General features: G+C 33.1%; 1 protein-coding gene across 2 annotated transcripts in view; it reads right to left on the reverse strand.

Moving 5' to 3' along the window:
• The window catches only part of LOC142320784 (regucalcin-like), a 96249-nt gene that overhangs the window by 67345 nt on the left and 5174 nt on the right, over window positions 1–23730 (reverse strand). Inside the window, exon 2 of one of the 2 annotated variants that reach the window (XM_075358771.1) lies at window positions 11025–11121. The exons of the other annotated variant lie outside the window; for it this stretch is intronic. The gene's annotated coding sequence lies outside the window, so the exon portion shown is untranslated. The remainder of the gene's footprint in view (window positions 1–11024; window positions 11122–23730) is intronic. 2 annotated transcript variants of the gene reach the window in all.

The raw sequence follows: 23730 nt of genomic DNA on the forward strand, positions 1-23730 counted from the left end.
TATTAATAGTTGGCGATTAACAAGGTAATAAAAAAATTAATTGAAGACACTGATAATACGTTCACTTAGACAAATGTCCATTTGTAACTTGAACTTCACTTTTAGGCTATTTTAAAAAGTTCGCTGGTGTTTACATGCTTAACTTCTTTTTCTTTTTCTTCATTATTGTTAGCATTAATTGTTTTTATTTTTTTTAATTTAAAATTTAACATCAGCTGGATAGAACTCGTCAGCTGGGCCAGACTTAATGAAACTAAAAACACCAATTTATAGACCTAGAGCATTTTTGAAAATGAATAACTAAAAAACTATAAATTTTAGAAAAAATCTGAAATGACATATTATTTATGTTTTTGCAAAAAATTCGATTCTACAATAAAAAATATTTATTTAATAGCTTCCTATTTAAAAAATTAAGTTGACCTTGAAATGACCTTTATTTGACCCTATCAAGGACAACGTAGACTGTGTACGTATTTCCCCCTTGAAATTGAAAAACTTTAATGGGAAACATTTTTGCCTAAAATGTATAGTTTTTGAAATATACGAGCATGTGTCTCAATTTAAATGGACCACCCGGCATACTAGAATAACCCCTAAGACGAAGATAGTTTCGATCGCTGAAGTGAGTTTCACATAGTACGACAATATCTACTCGTTTATCTTCACAGAATCGTTAGAGTCCCTAGAAGAAGGAAAATTGGCATTTCTCAGATTAAATAAAGGCGACTATTTCTCCCTAGGCTCTAGGCCAACATTTCCCTTGGAACGTAGAACTTTCTGTCTTTGTTTTCTTTCCACAATCTCCTTATAGACCCTACAACCTCTATAATTTGCCGGATGATGTGAATGACAAAGCACGCAAAGAGCAGGTGTATTTCGTTCGGTCTTTTCTAGGACAGTCAGTAGTCCAGTGACCCTCACATGTGGGTCCGATGTGTACACTTACACATCGGAATGGTCGCGTACAATTATTCTTCTTATATCTGTATTGTTGACATCTCATGCATTGGACTAGACCTGGAGCTCTACTGGGTGTCTCGAATGTGACGCTACAATTCAACGTGTCTCATACATTGAATTTCTCCTTTTTGTTCTCAAGGTTCACAAAGAATGTAGACAACGGTTCTTTTATGACACGATGACGGGCGTTTATTATACCTTGTACCCTACGACCTCGTTATTCAATTTCATTCTTAATAACGTCAATCGAGATGAATAATAGAGGTTTATCTACACTAATCGAAAGGCATGCGTAAAAGTGTATCTGATTATCTTTTACTTAACAACTAACTCTATTATGTGTTTTTAGATGTCTACGTTTTTCGACATCACACGTAACTGTTTAGTACTGAATCTTTATATAGTAGTCGTTTTTTGACACGACTGACTATCAGTTGGTAGAGATGCAACACACCCATGAATCCAGAGGAAAATCAGAGATGGGTTGACTGCTTCTTTACGGTATGTTTCAGCATTAGTTTCTTTCATCGGCAAGTACTGATATCTGTTCGACATATCTGGTGTTGTATTGGCGTCGTTCTCGGCCAACACAACACCGGAATCGTTTGCCGTGATGGGAATCCTGATTGGGAATCTAAGTCATCAGTGGTATCTTTGCCGTTCGAATTCAGATTGCTTACAATAATATCTCGAATGAGTTTAAGCTGGTTCTCTATCTGAAGTTGTTAAAGAGCCATTTCCACTTGAAAAAAAGTTAGTTCCACCAGTCGTAATCTCATTGGAGTCAAATTGATCAGGTGACAGTTGATCCATGTTTACATTTTGATAGGTTATAGGTGTAACATAATAGCTAAGTAAAAACTAAAACCTAATAGTTAATCAAAATTAATATTAATAATATAATACTATTCCAAACCAAACATAATCATCCACAAGTAAACTATAGTTTATAAACACTCATCAAAAAAAAGTGAAATAACTATTAATCAAGGTCAGTTTTCATACACACAGTCGCCAATAATAACAATAAGAGCAATAATAATTAATAGTAATAGCTGCAACAATCCGTCTTGAAGGATTTTCATCCCCTTTGACAGTGAATATTATCTGCATTACGAATAGAGAAGCCTTGGACCAGGTAGCTTCTAGCGCTGTAGCTTTTGGAACTATTAGAAAGCACCATCTTCATATTAAAGGAGAGCTGATTCTGCTGAAGGGTTGGAATCACGACAACTGGAACCGATTTACCTGTTAAGATGCTTCTCAGGGGAATAATCAATCCACTCTTGCCAGAGACCACTCAAGTGTGCCGACGAAGGCTACAAATACGATGAACACCAGATGTTAATTAATCTGTCATGTGTACATACTACCGCATCACCAAGCTCGAAACCATTTTAACAGGATACAAAGAATTTTTTATCATGAATTTGATTAACAATTTCATTCTGTTCTAATCTCGTACATACTTATCGGATTAACACTGAGTTACTATTAGAGATAATAATAATAATAATATTTCCACCAGATGTTTTGAACAGGATTAGATAGGAGGCAACAATGGATTTGCAAGCTGAGGTGATTTGAAATGTTGAAGTAGAAACATCTCAAGAAGAGAAAGAGCTGGCCAACATCAAGGCTTGCCACAAGGAGTGATGATTTTATGGTGTCTAACTTAGAAAAAAGTTTAACCCTGTAAATAATACTAGCCCTAATGAAGGGGAGGAGGAGAGTACTGACTTCAAAAGCAAAATGAAGTTTTATTATACAGACTGATGATGGAATATATCCCACAAAAAGATCTATGCGGCTGCCTAAAATAAATACATCGGCTATACTTGCAAAAACACTTAAATTCTATGAACCATTATGTACATTCTAAATAGATAAACACTACCACAACGAAACTCATTTCCACTCTTTGGTTTATTATGGTGCACTAACTGAATCTAGAATGTAGGATCCACCAACTCACTGGAATCTCATAAAGTGCTGGTCTTCCATTTGGTCTGTAGAAGTAAAGCACAGAGGTCAAATCTTCTGGACTGGAAGAGAAATGATTCTATAACATTGATAAAATGCAGTACGATGAAATATCCCTTAATGAACTGCAATAAAAATTATGAAAAGCCCAAAACTGCAAGAGCCTGGTGTTGATGGCATTCAAAAAACTGTGGATTAAAAGAGGATTAATCAACAATTAGCCCGATGAATATCAGAACAACTAGAAACCCACAGAATATGCCTGATTTCTTCAGAAAGGGAATGATATATGTGTTGCCTAAGAGTGATTCACGCTTGACTTCTCACAGTATTGACCTATAAGATATCGGTTTACCAACTATTAATTAATAATTGCCTGAGTAGTCAATAAAATATAAAATCAAGAAGAGCTTCATGTTATATTGATGAAACAGCAGAAGGGTTGTTGAAGGTTGAACATGGATTGCACAGAACAACTCATATTGGATTCAATTTTACTTGGACAGTCCCATAAAGAAGACAGGAATCTTCACATAGGATATGTTGACTATAAAAAAACATTCGACACTGTACCTCATTCTTAGTTGAACCAACTGCTGAAAATATAGAAAATAAATCCCATTAAAATGTCTTTTTTTTTGGAATGCCATGGGAAAATGAAGACTATTTTGCAATTATATATGAGCAAATATATTGTTGTTACTTTCTGCATTATAAATGTGAAGTGAGGAATATTTTAGTGAGGTACATTAAGCTCATTATGGTTTTTTCTTTCACTTAACCCACTTTCTGGTAATTCAACTGATCTAAATGTGGCTTTTAGATTAAGCATAACCTGGAACGAAAAAAAATTCATTTTGTCTTTCTGAAAGTGGTTTTTCATTGAAGTTGTAGGGTTTACGGTCTCGCACCTGCTCTGTATGGATGACTTGAAACTTTATTGATCTATAGGAAATCAAAGAGAACAGATTTTTAATATAGTTGAAGATATCTGCATCATTTTCTGGTTGGGCAAGTGCCAGAAATTTAGAATAAAAAGGGGAAAAATAATATCTGACAATTCTGCTGTTGCAGTAGCAAAGTGCAGTGTACAATTCTTAGAAGATGATGAAATATATACACATACGTATCTTGGAATGTTCCAAGCCAAACGGACTGAGCGCACCAAAATAAAATACGAACTAAAACGCAAGTCCTCACTTCGCATTAGTTTAGTTTTGAAATCTTTCCGGTCGTCGAAACATTTATACATAGCTAGCTTGTAACAGTAAGCCACAAATTCCCTCACTAATTTTTTTAGAAATTGTAATATAATGAAAATCAGAAATAGAGAAGCTGATATATGGTGTGCGTTTTGCTGCTCGACATCCCCGTTACATCACCCTAAGGCATCCGTAGAAAGAATTTTTTGTCAAGATATAAAGGTGGTCGTGGACTAATCAATCTGGAGAGTTTACAATAATTGGTTATAATTAAACAATGTACGCAGATTGTTTTACAGTAAACAACAGTATTCGAGTATACAACAGGCAGAAATGAAAGCTGATCGAAATTACACCCTATTGAATCTGTGCAGTTTTGATAACTGTTTATATGAGGTTGATCCACAGTCGAGAATATAACATTGAGGGAACAAATTTGCTTTATTAATGTCTTCTTTAAAATACCTCTGAAGAAAATCGAAATTGGTTTTTCGTGATATACCTCTACTCCCTTAATTTTGAAATTTTAATTTTGAAAAATTATGATCCATGCCTCATATATAGAAATATTTGAGCCAAATTTAAAAAAAATCGGTTCAGTCAATTCCGAGATATAACGCCAAAAGGAGTTCGACATACGTACGCACATACATAGATCTATATACAAATGTTTTTTTACTGTTCTAGATGGACTAGTCGAACCCTAAAACGTAAAATTTGCAAAGAAAACCGATACCCCAATTTTTACACGATCACCATATTTTCCCCTTTTAATATGGGGCTATGGCTTTAATATGGAGATATGGCTATCTCTAGCTATAGTCGCCGATAAAATAATATACAGAGTAATATTTAAGTATGGAAACACCTATATACTGCATATCTGAGAGATTTTGGAGGCAGAAAGAAATGGGGTTCCACATAGTTAAAGAAAAAATCTGCAATATGGTGGATATTTAATCTTTGTCCGCCATCTTGGATCCACCATATTGAATTAAGCTTAATTTTTTTTTTTAAATAGGAAGTTGGTCATATGGCAAATGATTTTCATTTAAAATGTTACAAGTAAAACAATGGTGAATCTCGTTTTTCTGTTAATGCCTTTGTTATCGCATTGCTTTGCTGAGTTATAAGCATTCAAATTTGCAATGACGAAAAAATCGTGTTTAGCAATAAAACGAGGTAAAACGTGTTGCGTGAACAATTTTATTGGATTTTACATTCATAATGCATACAACAATGACCATAAGATAGTGCTGTACTATTGATGATAATAATAAACAATAAATAATAATTAACAACACAACAACAAATTAGACGGCTATATCAACCGATATTATTTTCTAAATAAAAATTAACTTCCAGTGTTAATATTAGCTGATATTTAATACATATCATAAATGAAACAAATCAGCTGAAAATACTTACTTAAAAAATGTATTACAAATTTAGTTGAGTAAATCAACTGTTAATTTACAACAATGCAGTTTGTATTGCATTGAAACAATGCAACTTATTAACTTCTCAATTCATATTTTTACTTCAACATGCTTGTAATGGTAAAATTTGATAGTGTTAGTAAAAATGAAGTTGTAGGCCTAACGGTTCAAATCTGTTTTTTAGTAAAAGTTTTTTACATTATTATTATTTTTTTTTTTTTTTTATAAGTAGTTGTTGATCTTGGAATGTTTTACATTGGATCCGGCAGACTGCACTACCATCGCAGTATCGAATATTCAATAATATTCTATTTTAATTTTAGTTTGTCCCGACAGTTGGTGCTGCGATCAACTTGAGAAAAATATTTCGTAATTTTGTGTTATTATTGTGTTACAAAAATCGCGAGAAAACAGTTTTTTAATAAATAAGGGGCTATAAATCAGATGGAAATGTAAACAAAGGAAAACCAATCAGAGCAATGCAAGATGGCCGCTGTCAAACACAACGACCAATCACAAAGAGTCCGTATGGCCGTTGACAATGTAAACAAAATCACAACTGATTAAGTAAGAAGTAGGCAGCACTGCGATCGCGCTTAGAATTGTGCGCGTATTGAGAAATATTATATTATTATTTATTGAAATAACGTTTTAAAGTGTAATTAAAAATATACATTGTGCAAATTTGTAAGGTACAGTATTGTAGTGAAAATTTTTTTAAATTTATTTGTGTGTTGTTGATCTTGCGATGGTTAAGGTTCACAATTGGGTCCGGTAGGCAGAGCTGCGATCGCGTTTTAGAAGTTTTTTTTTAATTTTTGGTTTATCAGTCAAACCCGGTAGTTGGTGCTGCGATCGGATTCTAGGATTTTTTTTTTATTTTGTTGCTTTTTCGCATATCAGTTACTTGCGTCGTAGCTTAGTGTTGTTCTTACATTAAAATTCGTATTTAGAGAATAGTTTGAATTAAATCCGATAGTTAGTGCTGTTCTGACAATTGGATTTATTTACATTCAGAATTTTATAAAGTTAAAGGTGAAATCTTATAAGGTTCCGTAATGTTTTGTAAGTTTCTTAATGTTCAGTATTAATTGTAATGATTTTTCAGCCACAACACTTTTCGTTAAAAAATTATTTTCCACCGAATACTGTGATTAGAGAGTGGTGTGAATTAAATCCGATAGGTAGTGCTGTTGTTTTGCCTTTTGGATTTATTTACATTCTGACTTTTATAAAGTGAAAGGTTAAATTGCTAATGTTCAGTTTTGTTGTCATTTAATCCGTATGTACAATCAGATCTAGCAATAGCGAAGCATTGCCGAGTCTGCTAGAATTGCGCGCTTATTGAGAATATTATATTATATTATTATTTATTGAAATAACGTTTTAAAGTTTAATTAAAAAATGTTCATTGTGCAAATTTGTATGGTGCAGTATTGAAGTGAGTATTTTACATGATTTTTCATGAATTTTAATGATGTATATACGTGCATTCAATAACAATCAACTTAACCTACAAATTTAAATTGTCAGTTCTCATTTGATTCTATGCAATTTATGAAGTATTGAACGGCTCTTTGAAAATAAAAAATTAAGTTTGTAAAATAAATTATAACATTTATAAAATTAAAATATAAGTTACTTATAATATAGTTTAAAGTATATTTAAAAAATTTATAATGTTTTAGTAATTTTATAAAAAGTTTTCTAAAATTATTTTTAATTTACATTTATCTAAAATTTGGTAAAATAGATGTTAAAATAATGAGAAACATTTCTACTAAAATTTTAACTACGTTGCTTTTTTAGTGCTTTAATTTTTTTATTAATTGATTAATTAAGCTTGGTTATGAAACATAAAAATTATTAAATTTTAAAAAAATATGTAGGAGGTACTTTTTTAGAATGATGTTAAATGAAAATTTGTAGTAATCAGGATGAAATTTATTAATTACACTGATTATTAATTTTACGACGTTTCAATTTTTTAATTCAATTTTCATCGGACATCTCAATATTTAGTGAAAATAAATATTAACCATACTACACATAATTAATCAATAAACCCATTACAATAATACAACAACCACAAACTGATAATATCATACTAATAGTCATTTTAAAAAAAATTTAGAACACATTCCTGCTAATTTTAACTTAAGTTACTTATATTTATGTGTGTGCATTTATTACAGAATAATGCCGCGTCAGGACAACGTCTGTCGGGTCCGCTAGTATGTATATAATAATAATAAAATTTGGACAAGAATAATATCTGGGAAAATATTTAAATAATAACGCATGGTTTCAGCAAGATGGGGCACCACCTCATTATTATCTAAGGGCAAGGCAAATTTTAAATGAACAATTTCCAAATCGCTGGATAGGTAATAGAGGAGCCGTAGAATGGCCTGCCAGGTCCCCAAATCTCTGGATTACTTTTTTGGGGGATACCTGAAACATAATGTTTACAAAACAAAATCCGCTGACATTTACGATTCTTCTCGTGTACCACCAGACATGATACAATAAAGTTATAAACGGATATTACTTGAGGTTAACACACTGCCAAGCTGTAGAGGGGAAGCATTTTGAACATTTATTTTAGAATGGTATGGTTTCAAAATTTATTTCATTAGTAATTTATGATCGAAGACATTTATTGTGACCAATAAATATTGTAATATTTAAAGTAAATAATATCAATTGATATAACCGTTTAATCTGTTGTTGTATTGTTAATTATTAGTTATTATTTATTATTATCAATATTATAACAATATTTAAAATTCGTTATTGTATGCATTATGAACGTAAAGTGCAATAAAATTGTTCACGCAGCCTCATTTTACCTCGTTTTATTGTTAACACGACTTTTCCGCCAATGCAAATTTGAATGCTTATAACGCAATAACGAAGGCATTAACAGAAAAAAACGAGTTTAACCATTGTTTTACTTGTAAAATTTTAAATGTCAATCATGTGTCATATGTCTGCCTTTCTGTTTAAAAAAGTTAAGCTTGATTCAATATGACGTCCCAAGATAGTGGATAAAAATTTAAAACCCACCATAATGAAGATTTCTTTTCTACATAGAAAACTTTTTCTTTCTGCCTCAAAATACCTTTTATATATGAAGTATAAATCTGTTTCTATACCTAATATTACCCGGTATATTCGCCTAAATAAAGAAGGAAAGTAGAAATCGTTTCTAATTTTCACTTGTGAACTGCTGATTATTCTTGAAAATACCTCTGCAGTTTCAAAAACTATTTAAGCCTAACTTTATCATCACTATTTTTTTTATGTCAAAACAAATAACGATTTGAAAATCCTACATCCAAAGAGTATTAAGTTCATTAATTTTAATCCAATTTTTTTTTTTGATCGAGTAAATATTTTAATTAAAGCAAACTGAACGTGATATCTCTATTGCAGTTTCCTTACAAATTTATGATGTTCGAAAACATTAGAATGAAAATTCCTTATACAGGTTATTTATTTATGCTTTATACCTCACCGTTTTTTTTTTCTCGGAAAGGCGTGGATCGGTCCACTCTCTCCAAAAAAAAATCCAGAAATCTTGAATCCAACATTTCTTAAATGACGTAGAAGGTTAGTTATCAATTTTCAGCTTCAGTGACAGATTAAAAAAAAATACAAAAAAAAAATTAAAAAATATATTTGATTACATATAAAAAATTATTTTTTAAAAAGCTTTTATTTAACTAATATTAATATTAACATTAATAAAAAAAGGAAACAAGTTAGAAAACCCCTCTAAAAAGTAAAAAAAATAATTAAATCAAATTGAGAATTTTAAACAAAAAAAAAAAAATATATTAACAAATATAAAAATGCACTGAAAAATAAATTATATAAATATCTAATAAATAACCAATAAATAAAAAATAAATAAATGTAATAATTATTAAATTTTACAATTAAAAGTAATGAAAATATTTAGTTAAATAAAAGCGTGACGCAGTTTTTATAATTTATTTGAAACAACACAACATTTATTTTTACAACAAGTAATCTTCATTTTCATTTTCAATAACGATACGAGGAGGCGGAAAGGTCTGCTGGAAGGCGGAAAGGTCTGCTGGAACCTCTCCAGTTGAGATTGACTAGCTACACTAGAAACAATCTGGGAAAATGCACCCACTCGCTTTTTTTGTACGTGTTCTCACATAGTTAAAGTTCATCTTCAAATTCGCTTGTAATCTAAGCCAAATTGAACGCACTCTTTCCGCTAAAAATTTCATTTTAATTAATTATGAATTTTTATTTAACGAATTCCTAATTACGATTGCAATTATAATAATGATAATAATTAATAATTTGTCAGATTACCGTCAAAATGTAATAACTATGTGCAAGATTTCTAAATTTAATTTTTATTTTTAATTTTATTAACCCTTAAAGGTCATCTCGGTGCAAATTTGAACCATTAAAGAATTAAAACTTGAGTTATTTTATTACAGATAAATAAAGTATATACATATACTAAACAACCTCATTAAACAAAAAATATGTTTTGAAATACAGCAAATGTGTATAAATACTTATTCGAAAAGATTATTATAAAAACTGCGCCACGCTTTTATTTAACTAAATATTTTTATTACTTTTAATTTTAAAATTTAATAATTATTTATTTTTTATTTATTGGTTATTTATTAGATATTTATATGATTTATTTTTTGCCTTTCAGTACCTTTTATATTTGTTAATATATTATGTTTTTTTGTTTAAAATTCTCAATTTGATTTAATTCTTATTTTTTACGTTTTAGAGGGTTTTCTAATTTGTTTCCTTTTTTTATTAATATTAGTTAAATAAAAGCTTTTTTAAAAAATAGTTTTTTATATGCAATCAAATATATTTATATAATTTTTTATTTTTTTGTTTTTTTTTTTAATTTTTTACTTTTTAGTCTTAATGAACAATAAACTTTTTACATCCAAAAAAAATATTCTTAATAACATTTATATCTGAATATTATTGTTTGTTCAAGTTTGTTTATTAAGACTAGAAAGTAAAAATATTTATTTTTACACATCGAAGTTACATACGTGTACCAAGTTTCAATGATTTTCATACGATAGTTCATGAGAAATGAAAATGAATGAAGTTTAGTTCAACTAAATGCATGAATTTAGCGTACGGGTAGCGCGTGGGGATGGTTCATATCAAATTCCGACACCGTAGTGCTGTATTGTCATCGAAGTTACATACGTGTACCAAATTTAATTGATTTTCATACGATAGAATCAAAAGATATAGCAGTTGCAAGATTTGATTATAACTAAAGCAAGTTAAATAAAAGCTTATAAAAGTTTATTTTTAGGTAAGTTATTTTTTTATCATTTTCCTCCCTTCTTTCATAATACGTATTCTCAAATCCAAATCAATATTACAAAAATTATTTTACCATATAGCCATCCGAATTATTGCATCTTCGATACATTGCAATTTCTGTATTCAGACCCGGGATTTACTTTATTTATTTGTAGTCCCCTTCTTTTGGTCTATAGAAAAAAGAACAAAAAATACGATAATAAAAATGATATTAAAACTTGAAAAAGTAGAATTTTTCTGTACTGTATGATGTTTGATGTTCTGATTCGTGTAGTTAATAACAGTGTATACAATAAATATGCTTTAAACCGAAGTTGTTAGGTACACTCAGAATTACATCAGATGTTAATGTAATACTTTATTTTATGCGATATTTAGATTCTAAACAGTGAAAGTAATAATAATATTGTGACCTCTTGAAAAGAGTGGAATATATAACCTTGATATAAGTAACAGTTGTATATTAGAGAATGTAACTGAATTTGAATCGAATTCCCTGGCACGCCCACTATTTACGTTTTAAGTAATAATAAATTTAAAAAAAATAATTCATAGATTGACAGAATGCCAACTTTAATAAATAATCTATTAATCATTTTATTATAGAATATGGATTTGAATGAACTCAAAAGAAAACATTATTTTGTTATTATTTGATTAGTGATTTGAATTGGTAATTTGTAAAAATAACTTCCTGACTCTGTTAACAGTACACTTTTATAATTTCAGAAACTGAAAGATTCCTTTAAAAAAAATCTGTTTATTTAATTCACAAAAGAGAAAATTACCAAACTGCTCTCTTAATTATTTAATACAGTTAACAAATTAAATGAAATAACTGTTAAAACAATATTAAACAAAACAAAAATTATACTAAACATTAAACAAGAAACGTAACAATTAGAAATAAATTAAAGTAATCTATCAAGGATTAAAGCACAAAAGCCACTAGGCATTCGATTAAAAAATAAGTAAAATAAGATTTCAATCCTCTCATCAAGTCAATGTAAAACTCATGTTTGTCAAGCACTTTCATGTGATAAATTTCATAAATAAAAATGTTTATGATGAAAACAAATAATTTTTTGGATGATATTTTTACCATGTAAAGTTAAAAGTTTATATGAATTTATAACGCTCAAGATGTTATTAATTATTTAATGTTATAATATTATTTTACTTAATATTTAATTGCATATTGTATTTATGTAATTGAGTTGAGTTCATTGTACTCTTGCGCTACATTTTTTTTGGAAATAATTTGTAGTAAATAATTAATAACGACACATTTAATTTATAATATTACAAAAGCAGTTATTTTTAAATATTCCAATTAATACTATATTTACTTCAACAATACTGATTAAAATCATGTATGCTGTCTTCTGGTTTCGTAAGGTCGATGATTGAATAAATAATATAGGGGATCTTTACGGGGATGAACTGGTCACATTTAGCTGACGATATTACTGAATAAATTAAAAAATATATGAATTCCAATATTTAAAATATTCTGCATCTGAATCTGCTTAATGGCTTATCGCAGTTTCATAATAGTGAAGGTAATGAATGCTATTTAGGTAAGGTAATCTTGATCCAGACTAACTTAACTGACCCACCGGGTTGGTCTAGTGGTGAACGCGTTTTCGCAAATCAGCTGATTTCGAAGTCGAGAGTTCCAAAGTTAAATCCTAGTAAAGGCAGTTTTTACCTGTTCTCACGTAAATATCAAAAACTAAAAGCTCGTAAGTCAGTCCACCGGCGACGTCGGAGCGAAATCGCTTCCCGAACCTGCCAGAGGATCCAGAAAGTTTATTGGCCTCACGAACTATGAATTGGGATTCACCCTGGGGATGGAGTGAGTCTCCTGCAGACACAGTACTAATGGATTTTTTCCTGTAATAGGATTTAATATCCTCATGGCGAGACCGGAGACCGCAAATAATCCACTAAATAATATCATAAAAATAATTTTTTTACGTTATATGTAAAATCTTCGTGCAGGTTATTAATAAAAACAATCCGGTTTTTCTTTTTGGATATTATAACCTTTAGGAAGTGCTTTGCTTCTTCGGCCACTTCATCAGTCATATCCTTGTAGAGACCTCGAGATGGTAGAAGGGATTTGGAAGCCTGGGAAAACGGATATGATGTGCCAGACGATGATGTTTTTATGGATCTTGTTTGTTTGCTGTGTAATTAGTGCAGAAGGAACTTTTTATGTGATGGGTTAACGAATGAACTGATTGTAGATAAACCATCATCGGTCTTTCTAGCAGAAGTTACCTTCTTGCCAGTATTCAATGCTGCAGTAGCAGATGTAAGGAACTTTACTGAACTTTCTGATAAAGCTTCTACCAATTTGGACAGTTCTTTACACGATTCTCATTCCTTCTCTTTTTCTATGTTGTTTGAGAGAATCTGTACAAAACTAATACCAGTTGTACCTGATTCCTTATGCTGAAGGATTTTCTGTATTCCCGACGTGCAACCGGAAAGGACACTTTCTGGTCAGTACAGATTTTCAAAATGGCTTTTTTTTCTTTGTAAATGGGACATTTTCGAGAACTTGCCGAATGTGGACCTTTACAATTTATACATTATCTCAGCGCATGTGATGTCATCGTGTCCCCGGTATAATCGTTACGCGCCCAAACTTGTTCCTTCGCGCAACCATTTTTGCTATGACCAAAATCCTGACACTGAAAGCAGCGTCTAGAGTTTGGTATATATGGTCGCACACGGACAGAAAGGAAGCCAATTCTTATCCGTTCAGGAATCGTTAGAGCAAAAAAGGTTAGAATGAATGAGGATGCTGGCACATCAAAACCATTCTCCTTCCTTATAATCATCTGCACAGAAGTAACTGACAGTTGTGATAGCTCTTCTAATATTTCCGCTGATTTAATACCCTCAGGGTAGGATTAAGGATGCTCTCAGGACAGTGTTCTGAGTCCCCTTCTTTGGATTATAGAATGCGATTCCATATTGCGTTTGAGATTGCCATGTGATTGTCGCGTGTCATTGCTTATGCTGACGACGCACTGCTGCTGATTGAAAGGGATTCGCGTAACGAAGTAGAGTTCCGAGCTGCTAATGCTTGTGAGACATTTTGATTGTGGAGTCTCCAACATAAGATGATTTTCAGCCTAGAGAAAACCACAATGATGTTGTTTAAGGGCGGATTGGCTGCTTCCCAACGAATCCGGGTTCGGATGGTTTTTTTTTTTAACCTCCGGATCCACCGTTAGGCATTCTTCAGAGGATGAGATGAATGATTTTTAGCGTATGTAAAAATGCCATGCCTGACCGGGATTCAAACCCGGGACCCCCGGATGAAAGGCCGAGACGCTACCACTCACGCCACGGAGGCCGGCGGGTTGGGATAGTTGGTCTCCCCCCCCTCATTCGGTACGTTACGTCTCAAAAGTACCTGGGTGTTATCCTTGATGAGAATTTTCGGTTCATCGAACATCTAAAGTATGTAGTAAAAAAGGCCACTGATGCTTTTAATGGAATCGGTAGTCATTCATCCCGATAGGGGGTTGAATTACCGAACCATGTGTTTCCTTTACAAAGGTGTCAGTGAGGCTATTATGCTATATGCTGCATCTGGGCTCACCGCTTGGCTTTTAGGTGTCACTCGGACATTTTGCTACGGGCCCAGTGACTCCTCTTGCTGGCTGTTATAGGCGGTTATAGAACAGTTTTGCAGGAGGCAGTCTGTGTTACAGCCGGAGTCAAACCAATAAATATCTTGGCTAATGAGGATTAGGAAAGTTACATTTCCAAAATAAATAACCTATTGATGTCAGACGAAAGCAGGAAATTGAAGACCGGGACCTTGCATCATGGCAGGTCAGGTAGAACGAATTCTCCACAGGTCGCTACACGCATGGTATATTTCCTATAGTGTTTGATTTAAGTGCGATTAGATGGATTTCTAATCGCACAATTCAATCGATTCAATCGGATTCAATCGGTGTATAACACAGTTTCTCTCCGGGCATGGTGCCTTTCGGGCGAGTGTGGCTAGGTTTCGTTTGGTGGATTCGAGTCAATGCCCGGATTGTGGGACTGATGATACAGTGGACGACGTCTAATATGTCTGTCCCCAATATGAGGTCGAACGTTCACGAGCAGTTAGGGAACGTGAGAGAATACATTCCTTTCTAGATCTCCGTATTAACTGGATGCAAGGAGTGCATCCGCAAGGAGTGGTCTATGGTGGCTGGTTTTTTTCGCGTCCTTGCAGTGTGTAGGTCTGCAGAGGGAGTTTAATCGAGGTATTTGTTCGTGGTAGGATCCCGGGTGGATAGGGTTCCGGCCTAGGCATGGATTGGTTGGAGGTAGGCGCATTGGCATCGTGCCATGATTATATTGGTATTGTTTGTGATTCGATTTTGGGCTCCCGCTGGCGGGGCTGGTCGTGCTGCCGGGGTATGATAGCCCATGCAACCGGGGGCGTGGCTTCGTTCAGCCGGTGGCGGTCCCTGATTGTGACTTGGTAATGCCGCGCGAAACTCCATGTTGGGACCGGGTAGAAATGTAGGTTTTGCCCCCGGCTCCTGCGCGGACTGGAATGAGGTTACGTTCCCCTTGTTAGGTGATCTAATTTGGTCGACTTATTTGGGTGTGAGTCTGAATTTCTATGTTGCGTAAATCATCATTTTGATTTGTATGAGCGTAGCACTGATTTAACTTACAACTCGTTAGACTGTAAATGCCTCGTTTCTGAGGCATTTACAGTCACGAACGGTGTTGTCAAATTTGAACTAGGCGCGGGACCCGCGCTTCCGCGGTCTCGGTTAGTTTGAGAGGATTATGCTAGGTTGGATGTGAAGATGTCCGTTTGAGGCCTATGTGAAAACAAAATTGATTTGTATTTTACTGATGCAAATGTCTTCCGATGTATTTACATCGGTGGCATTCCGACCGAGGCCTGGCTGATGACTGTGAGATGTAATCAGTTAGAGTGCCAAGAGACGACCTCCGTTAAAGTCCACCAGGGCTATGATCGGAGGGGTGGTGTGGCGACCAAAATCGTCACTAGGCAGGTGGGTGTCTTCCCTTACGGGTGGTTGGGATGTTTTAATACCGGCCAAGTCACAGCACAAGATTGCTGAAATTTAGTATATTGCGGGGCTCTATTATTACAACGTCTTTCACTATATTCTTCAGAGGTAGGATTTTTCGACAGATCTTCACTACAATCAACAGAGCGTTTTCCTCTAAAATTGAAATCGATATAACACAAAAGTAATACACACTGTTATCATTGCGCTTAGATTTTTACTTCCTTGTAAGGGAGTACTGTGATCGCGAAAAATTTCGGTTTCCAGATTTCAACAGAAACATCCATTTTCAGTAGTTTCGTCGTGACCAGAACGTACGTATGTATGTATGTACGTATGTATCTCGCATAACTCAAAAATGATTAGTCGTAGGATGTTGAAATTTTGGATTTAGGACTTTTGTAACACCTAGTTGAGCACCTCCCCTTTTTATTGCAATCGACTGAATCAAAAGTGTCCAAAAAAGCCCAAAATTCAAAAGCATCTGGATTTTGGAATTTTTCTTAACTGCAGTAATAAGTTCTCATGGAGAGCTTTTCAACGATAAATAAGTGGTACTTATATTCATTGGTTCCAGAGTTATAACCAAATAAAATTTTAATTAATGAGATATTTGGGAAGGCACATCGGTTGGAATCAGACTTCATCTTTTTTGTAACGTTTTTTTTATTTAAATATATTGATTTATTAATAATTATTAACCTCTCGTAAAAAAATTTACCATAAATAATAACTCAATAGTAACAACAAAAAAAAAATTACAAAATATCATAAGTTTTTGATGAAATAAAATTTTATGTACTTTTCATTTAAATAAAATGTGTAATGTAATTTAATAGGCGTACCAAGAAGTCATGTGTTGTTGCCACCAGATTTTTGTAATACGATACAAACTCAATGATATTTATTGTTAAACTGGTCTTTTTTACGTAACCACCTAAACGTTATTAATTGTAAACATAAACGGCTAGTCATTAATTAAGTTTTAAATACGACACTGATGATTATATTTGGCGTATTATTTCTTTGCCGATGACTGTAAAACTTAATGACTTAATAATAATAGGTAGTAAAAAGAAAAAAAGACGTTTTATTTTTCAATTAAACATGCAATTTTATTTTATTATAGTCTTTTCTTCAAAAAACTGAAAAAAGTATCCATTTTTAGCTTCTTTTTAACCTATCATGAATTTACGTTCGTACATAACGCGTGACTAATTATAAGATATTAAATGTGTAGTAAATAGAATATTGTAATTATAAAAAAAAACCTATCAAGTGAGTAATAACTAACATTTTATCACCGTTCGTATTAAATTTTGGTGATTTTTGCCGTACGGTGATCTATTATTTGCGATAATATTATATTATCTACTATTAGCTAATTTTGTCAGGAATCGTTATTTTAAAACTTATAAAAAGGGATTTGCAATACCTTAAATTTTCATGGGACTTGTACATAGTACCCAGAAAGTTCCTAGGTAATTTAAAAAATTAAAAACTTTCAACATAAGTTGTTTCCTTTTTTTTCAGAGTTAAAAACTAGAGACTTGGACGTTTTGATGTGGAAAGATTCAGCGTTGAACAGAGTTACTATTATGGAACTTTATTTTCAAACCAACGATCAGTTACTACTATTCGAAGAGCCTGTCGTAGAAGTTTCAATGTAAGAAACGCGCCCTCGGAGATTATTATACGCAATCTGATTACACGTTGGCAATTTCAGTGGTCTGTAATAGAATTGCCTTGAAAAGGTAAACCATATTCTGACATTAATAACGGAATATTTGACGAGTACAGGCCAACGTGGAAAAAATACAGGAACATCAATCAGACAGCGAGATTGTCCCGCTTAAGTCTTCATCGTATTCTGAGGATATGTATTTGTCTGTAAACTTCAACTTCTCCATCACGTGCAACCTGTAAATTACCAACAACCACTTCAATATTCTGTTAGTTTTCAACAACGTAATAACGAAGAAAACAATTTTCTCATCCTATTAATCACGAGTGATGAGGCTCATTCCATCTGAATGGATTCGTAAAAGAACTGTAAACAGAGTGGTTCAAGAAAGACTTCTTCCCACAAAAGGAACAGTTTGATGTAGAAGCACTGATCAAGGTATCATCGGACCTAAGTTTTTTTAAGAAGATGGAAATCCTGTAACTGTTATTGGTAGAGCTATGCTCTAAAATATTTCAACGCCCTGGATTACAAAATATGCCAGAAATGTAGTTCCAGGGGTATGATGCTATATCTGACACGGCCAAGCCAACAATGGAACTCTTAATGGAGATATTTGGTGAACGAATCATTTTGAGAGGATCGGAAATTCCATATCCCCACGATCACTTTATATGACAGCTCCGATTTTTTCCTGCGGGTTTATTTCAAGGAGAGGGTTTACATCAATAAACCCGAAACCGTTTACAGCTAAAAGAAACATCTGAGCGAAATCAGGCTTTTAAATGGAAATATTTTAATATCTGTAACATAAAAACCCTTAGAAAAAGCATGAATCTGCGAGGCTGAAAATGGCAGGAATTTTGTCTTTCGGAATTAATTTGAAAAACAATCTGAAAAACTCTTTGAACAAACAGTTTTGAAAATTAATATTCTTAAAAACGTAATGGCTTTTGAAATACCCTAGTAATTTTTGGAACACCCACTACTTTTTTTTTATTCGGATTAAAAGTAGGAATATGTCCTCTATCAAATTTAAAATTTACAGTAAATTTTAAAAATTTTAGTATAGGAAAAACCGTAGAAAATGGCAGATAATAGAAAAACATTGATTATAAAAAGCCTAAAATGGACGAGGAGAATGAGAAATAGTTATTAGGAAACTGATTTAGTAACAGTTTTAGAACTATTTTTAACATGTAAAATCGCGTTAGATTAAAAGCAGCCTTATCAAAAAGATTACTTTTCTTCAATTTCTTTTTTTTAAATATAAATCTTCATAAAGAAATGGAATTAGTTTAAAATTAAGAAAAGAAATGTGGTCAACGTTCGTTTCACTATCATGAAGCGAATTTTAACCTTAAAACTCATTGACATATACACATCGTGAATAGTATAATGAAGACAATTAATAATTACTGAACTATATTATCAAGCTGTTTTAGATTTTTAATAATTATTATACGTTTAATCATATTTTAAATTAACTCAGTATCTACAACTTATTACTTTTACAAGGTTATAATAAATTTTTTGTGAACACAATTAACTACGCGTATTTCCATAGATAGAGCTATTTTATTCAGTCAGGTGTAATGTAGGTGACGTTACATTAATTATAAAAAAATTAAGTTTCTTTTCACAACAAAGATTTATGACTAGTCGTATTTACAATTCGATAAAAACATGTCAAACCTATTAATTATATCCGTTAATGTTATACTAAATTAATTCTCAATCAAATAAAAAACTGAATAATCAGCGATTATAAATTATTTTTAATGGTTTACATTTTATAAAAGAAGAAGCAAGACTAAGTAAAACGAATCACAAAAGGAAATGCAAATCTGACGATTCCATTACGAGTTCAGCTGCTATTCAGTAATATTGCGGTAATTTCAGTCGATGTAACAACATATTTAAAAAGAAAATTTAAGGAGTAGATTCCCGGAATTAAAGTTTTATAATTTTACATTCCCAGAAAACTAATTAATTGTAAAAAACGACTTGTATTATTAGACAACTTAGATAATTCGGTCGTAAGAAAAATTAGTCCGAAACTTTTATTTAAATTTATTACAATTTTGTTAAATTATATTTTGATTTAATATTTAATATACCTTTCATTAGATAAAAAAACAATTTGTAGTAGAATGTCAAGAAAAAAATTTCGCGAATTCGTAAACGAGTAATACTTCGTGAAAGATATTTTACCTAAAATTACAATGACTGTTATGCAAATCACTTTTTTCTTTTAACTAAATAGATATTATTATCGGTAAATTAGGTTAAACAATATTAATTTAAATATAAAATTTTCACTAATTTGCTGACAAAACCACTTCGAAATATTTTTTTTGCCAGAATGAAGGTAGAATAAATAAACAATTTTAGGCTAGATTTTTAGTTACTACGTAATCACTTATAATACGTAACACATTATAATATTCTTTAGTTTAGAATACGAAATAATGTAAATAAACGTAAAAACATTAATTTTTATTCGAGTTGTTTGTTCCACTTCTGGTTTTTGATAAAAATTAATTTTTTTTATTACTACTACTACTACTACTAATTAGCATGGAAGTTGACTGTTGTAAAGAAATTATACACTAGGAAATTACATTCTTATTTGTATAAAATTGTTTCTTTTTTTTTGGGGAATCTTCCTTTTCTCTTCTTAACTATAACTTATTTACTGATGCTCACTTATTAAACTTTTTTTTCCCCCTTCTCTCCCCGACCGGATATCCATTTAAGTATACTCAGTCGGGGAGAGTGTCCTTTTACTCTAAGGGAGCGTCCCCCGCCCACCGGTTGTACACCCGGCACGGCAGGTTAGCTCCCCCGGTCTCGGATCTTTAATTTTATTTTATTCGCCTGCCTCTAATCCCCTGCCCCGGAGACGGGGTATGGCTACGCCACCTCCCATCCCCCCAGCAGGGAAGCGGGTCTCGGTCATTATGCCTTTGCCTCTAATCAGCGGCACCGACCCCACTAAGCGCCGAGGCACCAGCAGGAGCGGCACCGCCAACCGGGACTCGGTCTTTTATTTGTCCCACACTCCCCAGGAGTTCCCCCCTTCTCAGGAACCCTCACACCACGGCGTACGGGCCCTCCACGGAGGGACTATCCTCCCTACCCTAATTTCACAAACCCCTTCTTCTGTCCTCTTCTTCCTTGGTGCGTAAGATTTCCCCGGCAAACCTACGGAACCAATCCCAGTTATCGTCACTATAGACCAACCAATTTAAGAGGTTTTCAGGTGTAAGTCCGTTGTCCGAAATTTCTCTTCTATTTGGAGCCCATCTTGGGCATACAAACAGTGTGTTCCGCATCATCAGTCTCTGGGCAGTACACACATTGTGGGGTAGGTCTTTTTCCAATTCTAAACAGATAATGGCCGAACGAGCCATGCCCCGTCAACAGTTGTGTCGTATAAAAATCTAAATTACCTAGTCTATTACTAGTCCACGTATTTATGTTGGGGATTAGTCGCCTGGTCCAATCCCCAACTCTAGAGTGTGTCCATGTATCCTGCCACTCTTGATCAATTAGCCTTTCAACCTCATCTTTGGGCATACCCCTATATCTAAGTGTTCTTCCTTTAATTTGTAAATCAATGGGTATAACCTTCGTTAATATACACAACGCGTCGTATGACACTGTTCTGTATCCCGCGGCTACAAGCAGTAAAGCAAGCCTGTGTACTCTTTTTAATTTTGTTTTGTTTCTCTGAATATTCATTGTATCTCCCCATATCGGGGCCGCATATAAAATTGCTGACGTGGTAGCCGCAGTTATCAGTCTCCTTATTACCATTTTTGGTGTACCATGGTTCTGGAAAAGAGTCCTCAATGCCTTAATCAAAGAAGTAACCTTCTTACAAATCATCTTTACGTGTTTGCTAAATCTTAGGCTTTTATCCAAAAGAACCCCTAAATACTTTGCTTCTTTGACCTCCTTAATTCACTTATTTAACTTATAATAACTTATTCTCACTTTTACTTTACTGACATTATAGCTCTAGAGCTAAGCTGCAAGAAGCAAATTATGGTAATCAGTCAAAAAATAGGATATGAGTTAATTTCTCGACGTTTGATGACCCACTGACCCCAAAAACAAAAAAAAAGTGGGGGGTTAAAATGAATGTACGAATGAATGTTAAGTATGTTGGCTTGTTTGAAGCTTAATAACTTTTGACTGGATAAACCGATCTTAATGAAATTTGACACAGAGACTCGTGTGTATGGGAAAGTTTGTTAGTCAAAGTTTGAGGTCAATATCTCCAAGGGGTGGAAAAGATATAGTTCTTTGAGGTCAATTTTCTCAATATGTTGCGACGTAACCCCATTTTATATTATGCTCAGTACATGCTTCTATGGCCAAAAAGGAGAATGTCAGTTTTACTGATTGTAGCTAAAGAAATTGAAACATTAAAAGGAATGATAAAAGTATTGGAAGTAGAGATGAAGGAATATGGGATGAAAATAAGTGTGAGGAAAAGAGTTATGAAGGTGAATGAGAGGGAAGATGAAACAGCAGAAGGAAAAATTGAACAAATAAAAGACGCAGATATCTCGGGACAGTATTAACTTAAGACGGGAGGAGTAAAGAAGAGATTAAGACGAGAATTGCAATGGCAAAGGGAGCCCCTTTTAGATAGATTTCATAAGAAACCTATCTATTGTAATGGGTACCATGATTCGACTTCCGGAAAATTTCGACATATTTTCGCGTTTCACATCCCCCAGACCCTAAAACCACCGTCAGTTCAAACGTTTATGTATACATTTATATATATATATATATATATATATATATATCACTTTCTTGTGGACACGATAACTGGCGTAATTTTGCCAATACTTTCAAACTGATATATATAACGACCCAAAATCTCGTTCGAATTCGTTAATGAGCAAAATCGGACCATGAGGGTAGAAATGGGCGGGGCTTTTTCGAAAAAAACAAAATATCACTGTAACTTTCTTATTAAGTAAAATTTCGAATTTGTTTAAAGTTCCTACTATTCTTTGAATAAGGGCCTAAAACTTAGATAAGTTTCACCAAGTAAGTTTCACTAAGTATCACCAAGGCCCAGCAGGTGGAAAAAATGGGGTTTCGAAAACAAACAAAAATCATGCCTCCCTTAATATGCACAGCATCGAATCGGTTTAAAGTGGTCCTTAGTCCTCTAAAAATTATCTAAAACGTTTATCTGAAACAAATTTTTGATATGACTAACCCTTACGCCAAGGGATGACCGAAATGATACTGGAATTATAAGATGGGGTTTGTCGTAAGCTAAACATGTGAAACTTTTTTCACATGCAACCATTCTCGTATTGAGTAAAATTGAATTTTTCTTAACTTTAAGGTGGAAATCTTTTTTATCCCCTACTTAGCACCGGTGAAATCTCCCTCCGCCTTCCGGCGTCCCGAAAGGGATTTTTTTAGAAAGTAAACCTACTCTGTAGCACATGGATCTGAACCTGAGACAGATATTGGTAAAATGCTATGTCAGAGTACACTGTTGTACGGCAGTGAAACAGGGACACCTGAGAAAAAGGAAAAATACAAGATCGAGGTTTTTGAAATTTGTGTCTAGAGGGGTTGGAGAAGATAAAATGGGTGGACAGAGTAAGTAAAGTAGAAGTATTATGAAGAATTAAATGAAGATAGAACAATATTGGCGACTATCAGAAGGAGAAAAGGAAAAGGGAAAAGGAATAATAAATACAGTTCTTGAAGGTGAAAAAAGAAGAAGAAGGAAAAGGCTGAAGTTAATAAATGACAAAGGGTTGCGAAGGTTATCATGAGAAGAAAAGAAAAGCATGGAACAGAAAAATATGGAGACAGCTGTAGTGCCAGGGACTTGCCAACAGGTAGAACACCATATGATGATGACGCTTACGTGGTTACCTTAACATGTTTTTTTTTTAATTCAAAGAAAATAAATTTTAAAAAATTAAAAAAGAAATCTTAGGTAATTTTTTTCATGTGTCATTATTTTTTCA

This window comes from Lycorma delicatula, chromosome 1, assembly GCF_047948215.1.
Source record: "Lycorma delicatula isolate Av1 chromosome 1, ASM4794821v1, whole genome shotgun sequence".
NCBI lineage: Eukaryota > Metazoa > Arthropoda > Insecta > Hemiptera > Fulgoridae > Lycorma > Lycorma delicatula.